The sequence below is a fragment of the Chlorocebus sabaeus genome, chromosome 12 (assembly GCF_047675955.1).
Source record: "Chlorocebus sabaeus isolate Y175 chromosome 12, mChlSab1.0.hap1, whole genome shotgun sequence".
Classification (NCBI taxonomy): Eukaryota; Metazoa; Chordata; class Mammalia; order Primates; family Cercopithecidae; genus Chlorocebus; species Chlorocebus sabaeus.
In genome coordinates, this window is record NC_132915.1 from 47,525,978 (window position 1) to 47,548,069 (window position 22,092).

Sequence of the window (22,092 nt, forward strand, 5' to 3'; positions counted from 1 at the left end):
GATTCCAACTGTATGAGGTTGTCAAAGGGCAAAACAATGGAGATAGTAAAAAGATCAGAGGTTGTTAGGGGTTAGCAGAAAGGGAGGCATGAATTGGTAGAGCATAGATTTTTAGGGCAGTGAAAATACTCTAAATTATACCATAATGGTGGATTCATTATATGTTTGTCCAGACCCATAGAATACACACAGCAAGAGTCAACACTAGTGTAAACTGTGGACTTTGGGTAATTATGATGTGTCGATGTAGGTTAATCAGTCTTAACAGATGTACCATTCTGGTGGGGGTGATACGGGGAAGGCTATGCATGTGTTGTGTTAGAAGGTGTATGGGAAAGCTCTGTATGTTTCTCTTAATTTTGCTGTGAAACGGAAACTACTTTTAAAAAGTAGGCTTTAATTTTTTTACATTGCAAAGGTTTGCCATGTGGTGCTAATTGTTAGTAGACACGTTTGTCTCACAGATTTGTTTTTATTTTTAATAGCAAAAATAAAGTGTCAAAACCACCACTGACAACAGTGTCCTCTGATTTGGAGGAAAAAATAATCTTTTAAGGATTTGGGGATTTTTATAATATATACTTAAAATTAGGCCTGGTGCAGAGGCTCACATCTGTAATCCCAGTACTTTGGGATTAGGGACTTTGGGATTAGTACTTTGGGATTAGCGATAGTACTTTGAGACTAGGAGTTTGAGACCAGCCTGGGCAATATATAGTGAGACCTAGTCTCAAAAAAAGAAAAAAGAGAAAGAAAGAAGATTAAAATAAAAAAGATAAATTTGGTTATAATTATTAAAGGGCTTCTGTAAAGTAAGACTGGACATATTTCATTTTAGGAGTTCCTTGTTCATTTTTACACTAAAAGGCTCTCCTGGGCTAATTGACATGATATTAATTTAAAAGCCACACACACAGATACACAAACACATGTAGGCGTGGCAAGGAAGATGACCTGTCACACAAGACTTGCTTTTAATTAGATATTCAAAGCACATCTTTCCTTTGACAAACCTAATGTGATGCAGTAAGACAAATTTCTTTTATTTTATTTTTTCCTCCAGATGATCCCATGTGGTCCTGCTAAGTATATGGCTTACTTTTGACAGGCATAGCATCTTTTTAAAAAACTGGATTGAAGTTGTTCGCAATTTTCTGACCATTTGGGATATCGATGTTTATTGCACTCTTATTGCTATGATTGAACAAAACCCAGGAATCTGAACAGTTCATTCTTCAAGGCAGTTTAAAGCTCAGGCAGTCCTACCTCAGAGCGGGAGAAATACTCCCTTTCAAATTGTGTGTACATGGAGTTATTCTGCACATAATTGGTGTATGTGATAGATGCAACACACACTAAAACTTGAAGGAGTAGGATGTTTGGAGGTGCGTGTGACATACCTGATTCTGTACTAGTACTTATTCTGTGAATATGTGAGAGCAAACATAGGGCAAAAATTGTTCAAATATAGCAATTATAAAACCAAAAATACACACAGGGACACATGAGCTCAACAAAAATATAACAGAAGGATGGTTTTAATGGGAAGACATTAAGGCTCTTTACCTGGCTTGTTAAATTTCATCATCCCTGAAGAAACATAATTTTGTTGAATACTTTAAAGAGTGTGTTAAAAATTTATATTTTAGAATTTAGAATTTTATCTAAATACTGATGTGGTGAGTGCAAATATCACAGTCACACTCTCAGGTGTGCAAAAGGATGACTTTGTTTCCTTTTGGTGTTCAAGTTATTTTCTGTTTTACCCCATTCCTTACTTATTGCAGGAAGTTACTTTAGTTCATTCCAGGTGAACTGAATCTAAATTAATTACTTGAGTCCAGGATCGTGTCTTTGTTGTTTATGTACCTTCATTCTCTGGGGAGCTTGTGTAAATGCCACTGCAGAGAACAAGGGAAAGGTGATTGGATCTCACCTGGCCTCACACTCAAGGTGTTAACTCATCCCAGTTGTCTTCAGCACTTGGCATGGCATCTTGGGGTAGAGAGAGAAGAAACATCTTGGACCTGCTGCCAGGCCACTAGACTTGCTACTACCTGCCTGCTGAAGCAGGGTATTTCCCTGACCCCTTTCCAGGACGTGCAACAAGGGTGCCTGTTTACTTAGCCTGCCACTCTCAACTCCTTGTGGGAGGGCACACACAAGTCAACGAGGTGGGAACTGGAGTACACAAGCACTGGAACCACTTGGCCGCTTCAGTGCCAGCAGGAGTGAACTCTGTGTGGGCCCTGCAGCAGCATTCAGATTGGCATGTCTGCAACCCACAAAATCTCAGAGGGTGTGTACAGTGCTTTTAGCACTGCTGTCTGTGAATGGCTTAAGTGTTAACAGCTCAGTGGGCTGTTTGCCTTGTTGCGTGGGGTGGCTGCCCTCCACCAGCAAGGGCAGAGGGCCAGTGTGGCAGCCTTCTGTATCTGTCCTCCTGGCTCCTGAGCTCTTGTCCAGCATCCAGGAAAAATGAGGTCTCATGAATGAATTGGAGGATGGTAAATGCAGGGGATTTTATGGTTGATGAAAGTGGCTCTCAGCAGGGAGGGGAGCTGAAAAGGGGATGGAGGGCAGAAAATCTTCCCCTGAAGTCTAGCCGTCTCCAGCCAGATTGTTCTCCAAAGTTGTGCCATCAAGTTGTCCCTCTGAAGTCAATCCGCTTCTCTACAACATCCAGCCATAGTCCAGATGTCCAGCTGCTTCTCTCCACCAGCTGAGTCTGGGGTATTTATAGGCACAGCATATGGGGTGGGGCAGGACCATCAGTGGTTTAGGAAAAGGTGACATTCAAGCAGGAAAACAGGGATAGAAGTTCTCACTTTGGGCTGTGGCCTCAGGTTTCTTGGCTTGAAGGTGGGTCTTCACCAGGGACCTGCCCCTGTCTACCTAGAATTTCTCTGCCTCTTGTTGCTATCATTGCCAAGGAGCAGCCATATCCAGCAGGTTCCTGGTGGGAACTATACAGGCTTTATCAGTGTGAGCAAAGAGTCTTCTGGTAGACAGGCCATCATTTTCTCTTTCTCTGATCATCTGAGTGTATCTGTAACCTATAGGATACTTTAGATGCTTCTCTCCAGCCATAGGAAACCAGAGTTGAGGGTGTGGATGTGTGTTTGAAGTCTCTTGCTCTTTTGTGCCTAGTACATATGTAATGCCACCATTTTCACAGTTCCACTGCGTGGCTTGGAGGACTTTTCTGTGAAGCCTGATGTCCACTTCCTCTAAGACAAAGTAGATAATGTATTTTCTTTTCTGAGATTCCCAAACATAAAACTTAAAGTAAGGGTACATGCTGCCCATTTCCCCTGTGTAAGACTTTCTGGTGGATGGGAAAGGCATATAGTTTCCAGACATGTGTATTTATCTTGAATTTTCTCTGCATTCTACCTACCTAGCTTCTATAGAAGATTCTCATCATGTGGAAGTAGTCAGGAGAAGGGTACGTGTGGGGAAAAAAATTGTATGCTAGATCTCATCTATTGTTAAATGTTTTATCTTTTACCTGAATTTCAGCATTTGAATTTAGAATTCAGTAATTCAATGTTTTTGTGCCCTGGCCTGTTCTGCTAATCTCTCACTTGGGGTTAATGGTGACTCTCATATCTTTTGGATCAAATGGGAAAAAGTTAGTTAATATCTCAAATAATTATTCTGCCACTCTAACTTACGTGCAACATTCAGTAATTTATGTAAAAAAGAATAAACCAGTCTTTATTTACAGATTGGGTGACAGTGGACATAACTTTATTATTTTAATTACAGCTTGAAGATTGTTATACTGATAACTTTTCTATTATTTTGAATTTGCACTGAGAAATTAAATTTTACATAGTTGAAACAAGTGCAAACTAATTAAATACCGTGACTAGGGACAGAAGTTTCAACTGTAATTTAAATCTGAGACTTTGTTTTTCAGATAGGATTTGGTCAAAGAATAAACTCACCCTATTGTCTTGTTTCCAGTGCTGTCTAAAAGAGGGAGAGATTATTTCATCATCCAACAGATAATTCCGAAATGTAACAAATGCTGACAGAAGTGACAAGCATTTCATTTTCTTTGAATGGATTCCAAAGTTCATTCCACTTACTGCATACATTTCTTGTTCGTCAGATAACTGCTCCAAAGAGTGTAAAGTCTGAGAGCAATTGTGGTGTAAAATTGTTATGCACACTAAATACTTTACCTATGACCTCTGCCTCGTCTACCAAAGGAGGGATCAGGAGCTGACCTTCTCATGCCTGGAAGAGGAAACTAATTTAAACAAGTTCCAGACTCGTGGGTACAGTGAAGAAAATATCAATTTTTCTCAAGTTTGTCTAGGATTATTCAAGTATTTCATACACATAACTTTTATAAGAATATTTTTTAATCACCAGTATCAAAATTTTCCATAGGCAGTTAAATACCTAAGAGGATATGATAAGAGGGTAGGATTTTTACTTTTTGGAGTGAGTGAAGAAGGGAAACTTCCGCTTTTATTTTGCATGTTGTCATTGGAATTTCACCATAGCCAAGTGCCTTGTCCTGGCCTACTTCCATGAGTAGGCATTCTTTAGTAACTGAATATTAGCCAGAGATTCACTCAATCCACTGAATAACAAACTCTTCTCGTGTAGAAATGACAGTGAGTTGATCAGTATTTTCGCAACCCATCTACAGAAGAAAAAAATAGGCAGCAATATTATTTCTTGAAAGTGGTGACCTCTGGCTTGAGAACTCATCTATATATCTAAAAATCACATATTAAATACCTGGACTATTGAGAGCATGGCCAAATTCAGAAAGTAATTAAAATGGCAGTCATAAAAATCACTGTAACTAACTCAGAAAGGCCTTTGGTCTCCTGTTTTGGGTCTATTGTTCTAACTTTGCATTTGATACTAAGCAGATTGATTAATTGACACAGGTTGAATATCCCTTCTGTGAAATGCTTGGCACCAGAAGTCTTTTGCATTTTAGGGCATTTTGGATGTCAGATTTTCAGATTAGGGATATTTAATCTCTATGGCTCAAATATTTTAAAGTAGCCCCTATGATCCTCACCGCCTGGTCTTTATAGCCTGGTGTTCATAATCTCTTCCCTTGAGTTTGGGCAGGATCTGTGATTGCTTCTAACCAATAGAATATGGCAAAGGTGACAGGATATTATTCCTCTGATGATGTTATATAAGACACCCTTATACTAGAAGACTTGCTTGAGAGTCTTGCTCTCCTTCCTACTGGCTTTGAAGAAGCCAGCTACCATGATTTCTACAGACACAGGCCATGAATTCTTCCAACAACCTGTAAACTAAGAAGTAGATACTTCCCCTGATGAGCCACCAGATGAGAACCCAGCCCTATCTGACACTTTGATTTCAGCCTTGCAAAGCACCTGGTCAAGCTATGCACACACTCCTGACCCACAGAAACTGTGAATTTATAAATGTGTATTATTATTAGCCACTAAGTTTGTGGTAATTTGTTATGCAGCGTTGAAAACTAAAACAACTGGTTTCTTAAACTATGAAACAAAGACATTGCTACTTAAATCAGGTAGGTATTGATAGCAATGAGAGAAGAGACAACTGACAAGGAGACAAAATTATCAAGAAATTATTTAAAAAGCACTAGCTGCCTAAATCAATTTAGTATAGAAATGAGTGGTCTTATACATCAGTATAATCTTTGAAAGCATAATTGAGTAACAAATGTGTGCATAATTGTGACTCCAAGTTTACAAGCATTGGTTATGTCATGTAAAATACTTGCTGTACAAGAAGGTAGAAATCTATGTAATACAGTTGGGAAAAAAGTTTCATAATTATTGATGTGGCATTGGATGTGTTTGACCATGGAATGTGGAATAGTTTGAGAATTTAAAATTTATTCTAGGATTAAATGAAGACATCATAAAATAAGTATTTATCATCAAAGAATTACATATCCCTTTCTCACGTTGTGATGTGTCAAAATCTTTATAGAATAGGAAGTAAAGATTTAAAATTATGATAAAAGCTTGAGCTGAGAATTCAAGTACCACTTATTTCTGTGCAGCCTGGACAACTTGGCCTCTGCTACCAAGGAGAAAATATTCCTGGAATTGTAAACAATACAGAATGGCTAATGATGGTTGTGGACCATAGGCTGGCTTTTCCTCAGATTGTAAGGTATGAGAGGAAGAGATGTTCTTGGTCAGTGAAACAGCTAGTAAGGAAACAACTATTACTGAGTTCTTATTTTTTAAAAAGCACAAAACTTGAAGTATGTTTCTATAACCTTCCTATAAACTTGCTTGAGGTTTGCTTTCCTTGGTCTTCTCTGCATCTCTTGACATTTGAGGTAGGATGATGTCATGTGAGTAAATGCTGGCAATGTCCTTGATCAGGAATTTGAGGCTTTATTGCCTAGTCTCTGCCCAAACACATCCTAGTCATGTCACCTGCCTGAGACCTCATTTTGCCGATTGTAGAATGGGTATGTAATGCCCCACCATAAAAGTAGACTTTGCACCTCAGTCCCTATGACAGAACTGCCTTAAAAAATTATTGCAATATATTTTGTGATTGGTTCTGATTTAAAATAAAAGTCGCCTAACATGTTTAATGAGATCGGTAGGATGAAAAGTTTGAGCGGGATCCCTTTGCGTAATTTGGAATTGCATTTCACATTTTATAAAGCACTTTTCCTTGCATCCAATCACTTGATCTTCTTGGTCATTGGTCGTGCTGGGTAATTATTATTATCGTATTGTGCCAGCAGTGCCTACTTATCACTGTACAACACACGCACACGCACACGAACATATATATTATTGACGATAAGGATGGGATTGTCCAGTACCCCGTAACTGGTAAATGGTGGAACCAGGACCCAGACCTAAGACTTTCAATCCTAAATCCCATATCTAACTCTGGAATATTTCAGTGGAAAGATAGCACTAGTAGAAGTGGTCATCTTTTGAGAGCAAAATTGTTTCTGGGTCACCATGCTGCATTGTCATCAGCAAGTGTCATGTGCTGTTCCCAGTAAGTAACTCACATTCGGAGTGATGCAACCCCTCAGTCATGGGCCTAACTAACTTTTCTCTGTTGATGCAGAGTCTAGGCACACAGGGAAGCCCTTGTCATTATATTCTTTCTAGTAACTACTCTCTATGGAGTACAGTCCTTATAGATGATGGTGAAAACACGATATTTATCGTTGTTCCTGGAACCCTGAAGCTAAATAACTCCTATTTAAGGTATTGTTACTCTGAAAAACTGCGTCAGATTTTAAATGAATTTCAAAGGTATAAACATGACCTGTCCATAGGTTTACATTGGGATTATTCAGTCTTTAAATGATTTATTTAAAGATCTAAAGTGCCTAAATATCCAAATATAGTAAGATCTTGATAAGATTGCACAGTAATGTGTATAATGTGGTCCCTGTTTTGGAATAAAAAGAAAGAAAATTTAAATATGTATATACATTTATATGATCATAGAGAAACATTAAAAAAGGACACCAGGTTATTTAGGTGCACAAGAAAAGTTGGAATTTATTGGCTTCTTTTTAATATATGTCTGGATTTTCTTCACTGTAACAAGGACAAAATAGTAAGTTTGTAATTTAAAATTATACAATAAATATGTAATAAGAAGGAAGGATGGCAGAAAAGAAGCAGGTAGGGAAGGAAGGAAGGAAAATGAAACTTACTCTCACAGTTCACTTGGACCTCATTTGCTAACTCAGAGACATATTTTATCTTGTCACTATGAAGGAAATAAGAATATGTTGTGTATAATTATGCAATGTATTTATCCTGTGTTTCAAAAAGTTTATTTAAATGCCATTTATACATTTCTGTGATGTCTATTGCTCATGTAATTGAAATTTAAGAACATGAGGTTTTGATAGGTACTGTAGAGTGTGCAAAATGTGTGACAAACCCATTTATTCATTCATCCTTAGAGCTAGGTGCAGAGGAATGGAAGATAAACAAAATATCATGCCTGCTCCTTGAACCACAAAAAGAGAAACCCTAGGAAAGCTGAGAGGCTGTTTAACATAAGTTGGTGGTACACCCACCACCAGCACAACTCCTTTTCCTCCCAACACATACGTTCGTGTAAAATTTGGAGTTGATTGTGTTACTTTCTCATATGGTTCCAGAACATCCTTCAGAGTCCTGCTCAACCCTGCACACCAACAGTCTTTAGGAATTAGTTGGCATTGGCATTCAGTCAGTAGTAGAATTGAGAAGTTCCTGGGATTTTGAATTCTATGGGGTCTTTCCTGTCTGGCTTATCACTTGTGCTTCCTCATTGGCAAATGAAAACATCAACTATACAAGTGACTTTTGATGAGATGCTATCTGGGAGCATAATTGTCTTCAAATAGGTGTACTCTAGAAGATGAATTTACTTTTACTAGATGAGAAAGGATGCGAATAGGTGAAAATCACTGGAAGACAACTCTTAGAGGATTTTAAGACATATTTCTAAGGGAAAACAGTGCAATAATTAGAACTGCACCATTAGGTAGTGAGTTCTTTATTGACAAAGCTACTTGAATGGATTCTGGCAGCAGCAAACTGCCGAGGATGTTAGAAAGAGGGGATTCATGGGTCAACCCTCCTTGGTGCTTTCACTGTATTTTGTACATATTCTTTGTGGTTTCTTTATTTTATTGTTTTGTAATTATCTGCTTATCTGTTTTCCTATGTATTTGATGATGATTAATTTGCTGAACGTTGTTATGGGCCAGGCAGCATTAAGGGCTGTTGGCATCGGTTTTCGTTCGCTACAAGAGTGTGAAGCAGAAAGGATCTCCATTCAACAAGTGAGGAAACTGAGGCTTGGGAAGGTTAAATAGCTTGCTTAGGTCACACTGTTAGCAACTCTGTGCTCTTTATCACTGCACAGGTTCCCAAGACAATTAGTGGCTGAGCGATGCTTGGATGAGAATGATAATAGGCTTGAGTAAATGGGAAAAGCTGTATCCTAAGTAAGTCATTTATATTTCCCACCAGCTAATTGGAGACAGGCGTTAAGAGGAAGGAATTAGTTCCACTCCACAGTTGCCAGGCTGAGCTGTGTCCTGCTTCCGACTGAGGTGGGAGCTGGGGGGTGAGGGGATGCATGAGAACATTGTTCTAATTGAGATTATAGAGAAAATTTGCTCTCAAAATGGCTGTGGAAGCCACATTGCAAAGTTATTTGATTTAATTTCACTAATTAAAAGACTGTAAGTATTAGATAAATTTTACCATGGTCATTCACAAAGCAGCAGACTTCCCAGTTGATCTAAGCTGGTTCTATAGAAGACTATGTGGTATCTGTGTAAGACTTTTCTCAAGACAACTAGCAAGCAAATACGAGTTCTTATATAAGACCAGTCCCTACAAACCTAAGAAGCCTTTTTATATTATTCCAAAGGGCAAGATTTAATGCCTTTTCCACCCCCAATTTGGTAAAATGAAATACATAAATAAAACTTAAAAGTTACAGATATGTTATAGTTTGAAATATGTATTCCCTTCTTATTTCTCTTCCATGCAGCTCCCTACAACTGTTTAGAGTAAAAGCCTGACAGCAACTAATTTTTATTAGGAAATTAACTCCTTCAGCTCCCAAAATTATACATGGCTTCCACGCTATTATAGAACGGTGGTTAGCAAGACACGTTTAAAAAAAAAAAAACTCCTCAAGTTTCTTTCTTTTATGCTGGCCAGTTCTGTGGACTTTTAAACTCTCTGAGAACTACCTTTTGAAAGGTTTTTGTACCCTATCTCTAGCATGTGTTATTCAATAAATCATTCTCAACAAGTAAGTCAAATAAGCATATTAGTCTATGTGCTGCATTTTAAAAGAGCCTGTTAAACTGGCTGCATTTTGGCAGTTTGCCCAATTAAAGGTTGTCATAATGAATCTATCTAGAACAAGAATGAGCCTGGTCAGGTTTCAAATGAAATGTATGTTTTTGTATAAGTAACCTCTAAGGGGATCCAGCACTGCAAATTGCATAATGTGATACAAAAGTCACAGAAGCTCAGAAATTCAGGGGAATGAAGTGTAGCATAGTCCTCCAACTATGTCATAGATTAATCAAAATGGTTTAGTGTCAGCATTTGCTTTCAAATTCCAGCAACTAAGAAGACAGCTTATTTTCATAAGGATATCATGATGTGTGTGTGTATTTTAAGTGGAATGTTATAGGAATGAGTTACGCTTGTCCAACCAACTCTTTTTAATCCTTGACCATTTAAATGGAAAATCCATCTAAGCTGACTTTATTCCATGGAAGTCACTTTTCAGTGGGAGAGATTAGCAACTGTCATTGTGACCAGCACACCCTTGTACTTTAAACAGAGGACTCTTATTGTGCTAGCCTGAATTATGTCCTTTATTTTGTTAATCAGAGTGCCTATTTCAACCCGATTTCAAGCCAGGCTTTTATTGATTGTTCCCAAACTGGGAGATAATTCAGCTATTTACAAGATAAGCATTGATTTCTGGCACTGAGTCTAACAGCAGCTTTCTCCAAATTTGAACCCATTAAATAAATCCTGCTGAAGAATTATAATTGTTTTTTGAAATTTAACTAAGATAATTTTTATTGCATATTAATTTTTAAGTATTAAGCTTATTGTTTGCCCCAGTCCATTTGATAACCATTCTCTTTGGCTTAACAAACTGCTGGTTCTTCCCCTCAGTGTTCATAAATTCCGTGACAAGACCGGAAAGACCAGTTCTGACCACCCACCAATAAGTGGCGCTATGTCTTTGACATTCCAGAGAAGTGGGTTTTGCTCCAACGTACCCAACGTAGGGCACATGAACCTTCTTGTTTTCTTGTTAACCTGCCTACAGGTGTCAAAATAATCCAAATTTCCACAAGAAATCTAGAATGATGTTACAAGTAAGCAGATGAAAATTATCCTCTCATAATTGTTTTTACAGTGGTAAAGGGAGCAGCAGAGGACTCCAAAAGAAATATTTAGGTCATATATTTCTGCTGGCAGGTGCCAGTTGAGGACTGGGTTCAGACTGGAATGCTTATGAACAGGCCTAGATAATTTGCATGGGTGGCTGCTTGCCAGGCAGTCATCTGGTCCTGGGGATGGGGGTCAGGGAAAGAAGAAACTGGCTTGTGTGCTTGTCCCTCCCCTGCTCCTATGCACCCTCTGAAAAAATTGCTAGTAGGAGCTTCTGTTGATGTGCCTCAGCGCTCCAGAGCTCCTGTCTTGTCCAGTCATCCTCAACCCTTGAGGCTAAGGGGGACAGGCACTGCATTGACTGGGAGGCCCGGACAGGAAACTGGGAGACTGATGGCATCTCAGACGACAGAGACCAACTACACTAAGCCACTTTCTTCTTCAATCCTTGGAGGCCTAAACTTCAGAGAAGGAACCTCCCAAGTTCAGCCTACAGCCTAATGAAAGTGGCCTATTACCTTGGACAGGACCTAGGCCCTTAGCTGAGCCTCAGATCCCTGAACCCAAGAAGGTTCCTTAAAGGCTCTGGTCTTGGCAAGAAGACTTCTTCCCTGAATCTAATTACCAGCTTAAAGTTCACAGTTGCCAGCATGGTTGCCCAGCTTCCACAATTTTCCAGGCCTGATTATTGGTATATCACTTAAGACTGCAAATAATTGTAACTGGCATCAATTTTTAGAGGGCTTTGTGAAGCTTATTCCAGTGACTTGTCTTACTTTATTTCTCAAAATACTTTGTTATGCCCATATTCTCTCTCCATTTCATGAAGTTATAATACAACACTTGGGAGCCTTTGAAAGAGAGAGTAATAACAGGGATTCTTAGAATCTTGCAATGAAAACCTTATTGTTATTTTAATTATAATATAACTGTGTAACTGGTCCTCTGATAAGTGCAATTAAGATCTTCTTGTGATGAAATAAACTGGGTGTGATAGTTATGGTGTTTGACATTGATAGTATTCTTTCCTAAAAGTGGTACATTTAACAGTCATTTTCTCATGTTGCTATCTTCATGCTTAAAATTAATTAAGTCCATTTAACTTTTCTAATAGAAATATTTGAATTCTTTGTTGCTGACCTTTCTACTCTTGCAATGACTTATTATGTTTCATCCTTCTACGCTTCAATAAATCAATAATGGTGTTTCTATGAAAGATTTCTTTCCTCAGATTTTGTTTGTTATTGAAAACATCACCACTTAGAGCATATCAGGAAGGCTGAATTCTAAATTAAGTTGTTCTCTGTCCTGGGAAAAATCTCTTTATATTTCAGTTTCTTCAAATCCCCTAAAGAAGTCATATCAAGTCGACTCTCTAGATTATGATTATAAACAGATCAAATATAACACAACTTGAACATACCATGGGGGTGTTCAGAAATTCGTCCTGCTGTATGTGTCTAATGTTGAGTGGAGTATTAAGCTTGTTGATCGTTTCTGTGATTTAATTGTCAAAATGGTCTTGGAAAAAATGAATAAGATTTTGGAAGCTACAATATTCTCCAGTATTTTTCCATGGTAAATGATAGTGAACCATTACTTTTGGATAAGACATTTTTAAATTTTTTTTACTGGATAATTTTTGGATCACCTAGCAAATATTCAGTACTACACTTCTAGTAGGCTAAAAAAAAATTTACAGTACTGTTTATAAGAAGAATTAATAAAGAAAAAAGTGCAAAATCAAAAATATACAATGTGTGGTATTAGAGAATGAAAGAAAAGATTGGCTAACTCAGAGTATTTTCATATCTCTATTCCTAATGGGTTTTATTTACACAATATGCATTTATTGAGCAGCTTATATTGCAAGCACTCTATGAAACATAAACTTTAAAAGTAGATCATTTCCGCTTGCTACAATTCCTATTTTAACTTTATATATAATATATACAGGAACTATCTAACCAGAGAAATAAAGGATATAAGGAATACTTAGAAAAAATGTGCTGAAGACATTAGAGTATGATGAGTGACCACGGAGTCAACGTACTAGATCTAGATTTCCTTTTCCAGGTTTTTTTGGTTGGGCTAAATAAATAAATAAAGCTGCTGTTGTTCGGGTTTCCCATTCCTCTCAGAACTCAACTCCAGCAGATTCAAATAACTTTCAAGATTGTATTCAAACTCAAGAATCACTACAGGTTTGTCAAGTTACTACAAAATTCAAATCCTTTTTGAAAAGATGACCCTGGCAGCGGTGAGATCAACGCAGACTGCAGGTTGACTAGGAATCGGGAAGAATCTTATAGAAACGATGTTTATGGCAGCCAGAGTGGAAGGACATGATAACATGGGATATGTAGGAGGAAGAAGAGGAATTGGGAACAGTTACAGTTGGTTCCGTGGTGCCTCTGCTAGCAATGGAGCTCTTCAGAAAACCTCCTTTGCCTTGGAGGAAGCCTCTCCCTCCTCTTCTGGCTTGCTCTCTCTTCCTCTGGTTCTCTCCCTCCCCACTCTTTTTCCTTTATCTGTTAGATTTCAGATATGGCTTTCATGTCCGAATCCAGATGTGAGGACATAAAAGGAAGAGAGGCAAATAGAATAAAAGAGATAATGGAGAAATGGAAAGAAAAATAGAACTACAATTTGTCACACTCATCAAAAGGGAAAGGACAGGCCTGTCTTTTTGGACAGCCTATTCCCATAGCCACATAATTTCCCTTTCACTGGGTCCCTGTATGGATTTTGAGGAGCAGATCTCTCTATGCCATAAACCTAGGGTTTTTTAGGGTGAAGACTGACCGCCCTTTTCTTTATCCTCCCAGTCCCTTATTATTTGAATCCCTGTATTAAAATTGTTTGTACACACTCATGTTTTGTCAGATTTTTCTGTAAGGATGGGCAAAATGCATTACAATTCTCCACTGTATGCATATACTATATTTAGTGGTATTTAGTGGCTTCTTTTTCCTGTAGGTAATAATACCAACCATGATGATAGCAGGAAAGAGCTATTGAGTTTGGTGGGGAGAAATGTGACTGATAAGCCTACTGAAGAGGACAGTTGGAGCGATAGTGAAATTGTAAATGGAAAAAAAATAGGGTTCTGAGAAGTAGGATGTGTAGCGAGAAAAAAAAGAAGAGCATTTGTTTGAACTCAGGTACTAAAGTGATGACCTTAGACGACTCCTTTGACCATGAGGGGAGAAAAAAGCATATTAAACCCTGAGAATAAAAAAGTGGCTAAGTCAAGTTATTTTTTTAAATAAGAGATTTGAACATATTTACAGGCAGAAAGGAAGACACTAGTAGAAAAGAGATTGAGAAAGTTGACGGGAACACATAGTTATTATAGCAGAAAATGAAGAGAACAGAAATGTAACAAAAGCAACATGCACCCTCCAAGGGCAGTGCTATTTCCCTCTGACCCCTGTATCTCGTGGTCCCCTGTGCTGGTCCTCCTAGTTGTGCCAGTAACAATGTTAACCTGTCTCGCTTTCCCATTCCAGCTTGATGAAGTCATAGGAAGCATTCTCTTCAGGGAGAATGAGTTGAGATTCCTAAGAGCAAGAATCTTGCTTTCTTGCTGCAGAGATCACCCTCTGCCATCTTTTTCTTCTTGCTTTTTCATCATCCCTAGCAGTGTACATGCCTCGTGGCCCAGGGTCAAGGACTGTGCAAATTGATATTTGTAGAACCCCAATACGGGAACCAAAATGGCAGAGGAGAAGCAGTGCTCCCCTGTCCTGCTTCTCTTCTTTTTCCTCCTCCACCCTCAAACCTGCCTAGACTTTCTGGACACCCACATTCTCCAAGTTGTCCCGCCTTTACTCCTGGCCAAGTCTGCATTTGCTGTGACTATCCTTTGATTAAGGTACTTGACACCAAGGTGTGGATGACACACAAGCTTCATCTTTTCAGAATTTATTAGCTTCTCCACAAAATGGCATTGCTACCTCTTCATAATGCCCAGTTTAAGAATGCGTGAAAGACTAGTAATCAGTCCTTGTTTCATAATAGTTCCTATAAGATGAGAGGGTTAAATTAAATGGTACATAGGAACCCTTAATATGGTACCTGGCATACAGTAAGCACTCAATAAATGTCGGCTGTTATTATTTATATTGTTTATTTTGAGGAATGAGGGGTCACAGCCACCAGTGTCCACCAAACAGTAAAATTCGTAGTCAGTTCGCTAGTTCTCCAATGGAAGTGGTTCTACCCTCGCGCAGCCTGTGTGTAGTACTTTCTGTGGGAACAGACTATCCAACTGCTCTAGTGGTGTATCCTCCAATGCTTTTAGTGGCAAGGATCAAAACTGCCTCCAGAAAGGCCATCTGTGTGCCAGGCTACATGTTAGGCACTTTTGTGATTTTATTTTATCCTCCTGACATCCTAAAAGACAGGTTATTGTAGTCTCATCTTGCCTGTGAGGAGCGAGGGTCAAGGTTAAGTTCCATGCTTGTACGCAGCAGGACTGGGAACAAACATAAGTTGTCTGACTCCAAGTCTCATGCTGTTTCCAGGGACATAGTCAAACATTTTTTAAAAAATTGTTCTCTTCGGAGAAGTAATGATACATTTGCACGGAGACATTTCTTTTAGTGGTGTTTTCTTTGGCCTTACAATCTGAAAAGAGCTGATACTTTTTGAACTTTGTTTGATAGCTAAATCCATCACTGTAAAGCAATTTGTGTACAAGCAAATGCCATGAGCCATAAGCCCTATTGGTAATGGACATAAGACATTAGTGTCACACTTGAAAACTTGTTTATCTCATGGCCCTTTTAAGTGACTTCTATTTTCTTTGCTAACATTGAAGTCATATGTTCATTTGGTAAGATATTTAGCAGATTTTTAATTAGATGTTCATAGAGAGTGATTTTGTCCACACATTTTTCTCTTTTTTTGGAAATTATTTTAGCTGATTCATGTCTTGTGAAAAGTTAAAAACCGTATTTTTGAAACTTAAAAGAAAAAAAAAACAATTCATACATCACTTCCCATTTTCTGTTAGGACCGATCAAATAAGTTTGCATATTTTAGAACATTGTGCCATTCCATGGGTGGATGTTTTGTAACACAGTTTCATCCCAGGGACTTTGCCATTCGTCTACTACATAGAGCTTCAGTTTGTGATACCTTATATGAAATTAGAGAAGTCTCCAGATTTGCATTCCCCTTTCTTCCTACCCACTCCTAAACAAACTGCTAAGATAAATCCATTTGTCTGGGAATTAGATGAGCTACTGATATGAATAATTTATAAAATAACATGAGTTTATTTGCATTCTAAGGCATACGTGCGTGTGTGTGTGTGTGTGTGTGTGTGTGTGTGTGTGTGTGTGTTTATTCCTTACCTCATCATAAAAGAGGAGTCCATGAAAGTTGTAGTTCTGGAAAACTTAGCTCAGAGATATTAATGGAATAAATATATTCAGGCTTAATTGTAAAAATGTGGCTGTTGCAGCCAACCAAATGGAGTAGTAGATGGGCCTCCTCCGGGATTCCTTGATGAAATTTTGGGAAAAACTTCCTGGTATGGCAGGGATGTGGAGAGCCTGAGCTTGGCCTAATCCCTGCTGGCCTTTTCAGCTTTTGATGGTCCCAGTAGGTGAGGATGGCTTTACTTGGGGGTGCTCTTCAAACCTGATAATCTATACTCAACTTTTCAAGTTCTTCTTTTCTTCCAAATCCTGATCACAGTCTCCAGTCCCCATGAATCTGATTCCGTGCATCTCTCCATTCTCATCTCACACCTCTCACACCTCTCACTCCTCCCTTACTAACCCTAGTCCTTTAGTTGCTCACACCAAGCTCCTTTTCACTTTAGGGGCTTTGCCCAAGCTGTTCCCTCTGCCTCAAATGCTCTCTGTTCCTGCCCTCAACCCGACCAGCTTCTTCATGCCCTCAGGCTTCAGCACAAGTTTCCCCTCCTCAAAGAAGCCTTCTAGAACTGTACTACCTAGAGTAGGCCCCTCTACCTTCACTCCCTCACACACATGCTAATTCTCTATCTTTGTCTCATGTTTGTTTCCTTAAAGTGCTTTTAACACATCTGGCAACTGCATTTATCTGATTGTATACTTTTGTTTTCCTCTTTTTCTTCTACCAGTGAAAGCTAGGACAGTAGAGATTGTGACTGTCTTATTCAGAGTAATGACTGAGTAAGCAAATGAATGAGTGAAGGAAGAAAATGCACTTAAAAGTATGGCTTCTCTGTTAGGATAGTCTCACTTTCCCTAGGAATTGAAATATGCAGGTCAGTGTGTCTTTTCAAAATAAAAATAAAAAATGAATATATTATTGAAATGATGAACCCATCAAATGTAAGACAATTGATCACTAAATGGAGCAGTGCATTTTCCTTCCGTATTTATTCAGAAGTGTTAGAATTTTCACAAGTAATACAGGGCAATGAAAGAAAAACCAATCTTTTTTAAGTGACCTAAGATTATAAAGTTATTTGTATTTTGACAGTTTTATCATTTTCAACTTAAATGAAGCTTAATATGTATACTAAGCTCTCAATAGCTCTTAATATGTAAAAATTATACATCCTGTGGCTAAAAGTCCAAAGCAGGGTTATGTCTTTTTTCTGGAGCCAATGTAGCATTAAATAAAGCTGATGTTGGTGGATATATTTGAGTTTTTTATTTAACTGAGTTTTAGCACGTAGAGATATATGCTGACCCTCCAAGGTAGTTTGGTATAGGATGCAAGATTTATAAAATTCTTCATTATTGGTAAAATAGATGTGCTAAGTAAGGATCAAACTGTAGTTATAAGTTCTTCGAAAATAAATTTCACAATACAAGTGGTTCATAAACTTGCTAAATATTTTTCCTGTTAGATTTGTTATCTGCAGTGTGGTCCTTAATTTTACATGAATATATGAATATTGTCTCCAAGCTGATTATAGCTTGTCTGATTATAATGAAATGATCTGATGGCTCATAATAATGATGGCTCTTAGCTATAGTAATAAAGCTAAGTAAGGTTCTAGTAATAAAGACATTATTACTCCTGTTGAGAGAGAAGAGGAACCCAAACTAAAAACAACCCAAGTAAACTTCAGGACCATGTGATATACCAAGTGAATACTTTAAAAAATGAATTTGGTCAGGCACAGTGGTTCAGACCTGTAATCCCAGCACTTTGGGAGGCCGAAACAGGAAGATCACTTGAGACTAAGAGTTTGAGATCAGCCTAGGCAAAATAGCGAGACACTGTCTCTGTTTAAAAAAAAAAAAAATTTGTACGCAAGTCAGATAACATAATTTTGTTTTTTAAAATGTTTTGCTTTGATTATTGTACTCTTCTTCTATACTCATTTGGTTTTCTTTTGGAACTGTATAAATTTTTTTCCATTTGAAATACCAGAGGGATTATTATGCTTGATTTTGAAGAGATGATTACACATGATGTTTAAAAACTTCAAGCATCATTATATACCCAAACACAGCTATACACAGAAAATAAACTCTTACATCTTTCTTAGTCTATACTGCCATTTAATTTAAAGTTGCAAACATGGGTTATTATGTACATCCTTTGACTTGGAATGGCTGCCATAATTGTTTACTGAGGTAATATAACTTACCTCTCATGCGTTTCTCTTTAGGGAAACCTTATGACATATACATTAATGGAAATTAATAGAGTACTGATTCAGAGCACTTTCCAAATGAGTTATGTTTAAGCTGAAAGTTAAAAGTTTAATGTATATAAAATAAAATACAGGCAAAACTAAAAAACATACCTCTTTTTCTTCTTCATGTGATCCAAGCAACAAAATAAAAAGATAAAATAGGATAACTAATTACAAAGAAAAAGTCATGATGACCTCTTTTAGTATACTTTTCTGCAGAGATTAATGTAGTGGCCCTCAGACTCATGTAGTTTGCATGGATTCAAGACAAAATAATATATTTAATGCTTGGATTCTAGTCTTCACCTCTGCTAATCTTTCCCAACAATAAGGAATGGTATCAAGTTATGAAATATTCAATCTGGGAAAATTCCTGATTGGGTCCCTTTGAAAATTCATCTATTTTGCTTAGTGTATTAAAATTTAAGATGTCAGTTTTTTACTGAAGACATAGACAGTTTATCAAACAGTGTTCTGGAGTTTGAGGAAAGAAATTGATTTCTCACAGAGAGTGAAATTTGATCCAGAAATGAATACAGCACATCGACTTTGTTAAGGAAATGCTTGCCTGTATCCATTCGGGAATCTCTTGGAGCAATAAATCTGATGATTCTAGCCATGTACCTTCCAGTCTGTCTACTGTATTGGATGATGTCAAGTTATTTCTGATTAAGAAGAGCATGCTTTGTTATGCTAAATTTCTCTATCATTATTCACTTATTTAGTTACTTTCATATAGTTTTTCTGATATTTTCTCACTAATAATAAGAGTTAACTTGGATTTTGCCAAATATTCTTGGAAAGTTTCTAAGAACATTTTTTTATTTTACTTTTTCTGTGCCCCACCTTCCCCACTATACAATATTATGGCCTTAGAAGGAGCAATGGACTAAAAAACTTTTCATCTTGTTTTATTGCAATAAGAGCAGGAATTTGGGAGAATACCTCGGGGCTTTGTATACATAAAACTAATAAAAGAATAGGAATAAAACCATTTTACTCTGCTCTCTTATTCTTACAGTGTAATACGTAAGAACGTGGGGTTTCGGATTTAAAAGAAACTCAATTTGAATCCTGCCTTTGCAACTTATTGTTTGTATGTCTTTGAATATGTTATCAAACCTATTAACCCTTAGTTTCTCCATCTGCAACATAGGAATGATAATGCCTATACCATTGTTTTGCTTTTATTGTTCATTGTGGACTATATGTATAAGGCACTTAGAATTACTTGTGTATTAATTTATCACCACTGAATTTGGCCTTCTTTTCAAATCTCATGCATTAAATTGACATACCTTTTAAATAGACCATTTTATAAGAAAATAATTCAATATGATTTGCTGTTACTGTATTATTCAAGATACACAGATTGTGATTATTGGGTAATGTGCAGTGATAATGTACTTATTATGATAACTGAAATAAAGTGGGTTGTAAGCAAGTGTTAAAAATCAGTGCATTTCTCAGACAAACACAAAGTCATGGGAGAAAAACGTTAGTGTAAAGTCAGAATGGAGTAAAATTTTGCTTCTAACATATTAAAGCTGTGTGACATAAAGAAATTTCAACAGATTTCTTGGTTTCTTCAATTTGAAAGGGCAACAACAAAACAAGCTACATAAAATTCAAAGAATTGTTTCAAAGAATTTATGATAAAAACCAAAAGTATTATTTGGGACTTCATTCGGACACTAGTTAATGTTCTTTCAATACATCTACTCAATCTTCAGTGGAGCTGGTACATAGTCCTACAAATGATGATTCCAGAAACATTTTAATTCTCTTTCAAGTTGGTCATGTTCTTGGACTTTATTACTTAAAGACTCTCCGCCCACCAGCATGTTATTCTGTCTCCCACACCTCTCTTCCATCCCAACCTGTAGTTACTCCCTCATCTTTCAAGAGCCACGTGAAGGCTTTTCTGACTCCCAGCAAAATGAGTCACTCTTCTTCTGTGCATCCATTGCACCCTGAACACACCTCTATCCTAGTACCTGCAGCACTTCTGTCCCCTTATTTATCTGCATATATGCTTCTCTCTTCAAGGCTTTTAAATGCACTCCTTGGAGGCCAGGATAGTGTCTTCTTTGTTTTTTTCATCTCCAGTTTCTGTCTTTCGAATAGACACAACCTTTGGTTGAGTGGGTTGAGTGGATGGAGAGATGGATAAGAGAAATAAACAGATTGTCAGTTGACCTCAAGAGCTCTTTCCAGAGTGCCTAGAAAGTAGTTAGCTGTAACTAGGGATGCTGCCTCTTAACGGGAGAGGTTAGCCACAAACTCAATTCTCATGGGGCACAAAGCTCTGGAACTCCCGAGGCCCCCGGGTGTCAGGTAGCCAGCTTTCCCAGCTCTTTCCTGCCCAGGTTATACCCAAGCTCAGACTTTGATCCCAAAGCTGTCCATGAATTGCACAAAGTCCATGCTCATGCTCTGTTTTTACAAACAGGACACTAAGCACTGCTGGAGGCCCCCTGCTGAAGTCTAGCACCATATTGCATCCAACTGCACTCTAACCCTAGGATGCCTCTGATAGGATGCTGAGAGAACCAGGGACTGTATTCACCTGCTGACGCTTCTGCCCAGACATGAGTTCCAGGCTGCACCATGTGATAGTGTTGGTGCTTCCTCCAAGTCCCTTTAACTAAAAATGGACAAGTTGATTTGACAAAGTCATATTAAGTCCATATTAAATCTATTAAGTGGTAATTAAAGAATATAGGGTCTGTGTAATAGAGGAGATTGACTAATATAGAAAGGCAGGCAGATAACTGTACCAAAAAGCCTAGGCTCAGGATAGATACTAGAACAGAACAGAAAGTTGAGCACTATGTGTCCTGAAACACAAGGTCCTAGAGTTAAGTTTTCAAGATAATAAAACATAGTTGATTATATAGTTTATGTACATACATATGTATTCACAAAGGATTTGAGGCACCTCACATATATAATAAGACAGAAAATGTGGAATAATAGAAAGTCAAGGACAGGGAAAATACAGACTATCTGGAAAGGTAAGACTGGAGGGAGTGAAAAATGAAGGTACGTTAAGCCACAGGATCAGCTGTGGTTAGTGCAAGTATGGCTCAGATTTGACCTAAACTTCACACATAAACACCATTAGTGGAAGAATCTGGCCAAAAAGGAGATTTTGCCCTACAATTTCTGTGTTGAAATGGAGTTGAGAAAGAAAGAGGACCTCTGTGTTCTCCATGATTGTCACATTAGCAAAAGAAACACAGGTAATTGGGGAGAGGGGAGAAGAAAGAAGTGAAACTTACTAAGTCAGAAGTCCTGTCATCCTGAGCAGGGTACTAAGTATCATCTCCGATTCTCTTATTAAGAACGTATCACAGAACTAATGATACTATTTAGTATCTACTGTGGGCTGGCTGCTCTTTGGACATTTTTCATTTATTATTGAACCCTATGTGATTGATATGGTTAGGCTTTGTGTCCCCACCCAAATCTCATCCTGATTTATAATCCCCATAATCCCCATGTGTCAAGGGAGAGACCAGGTGA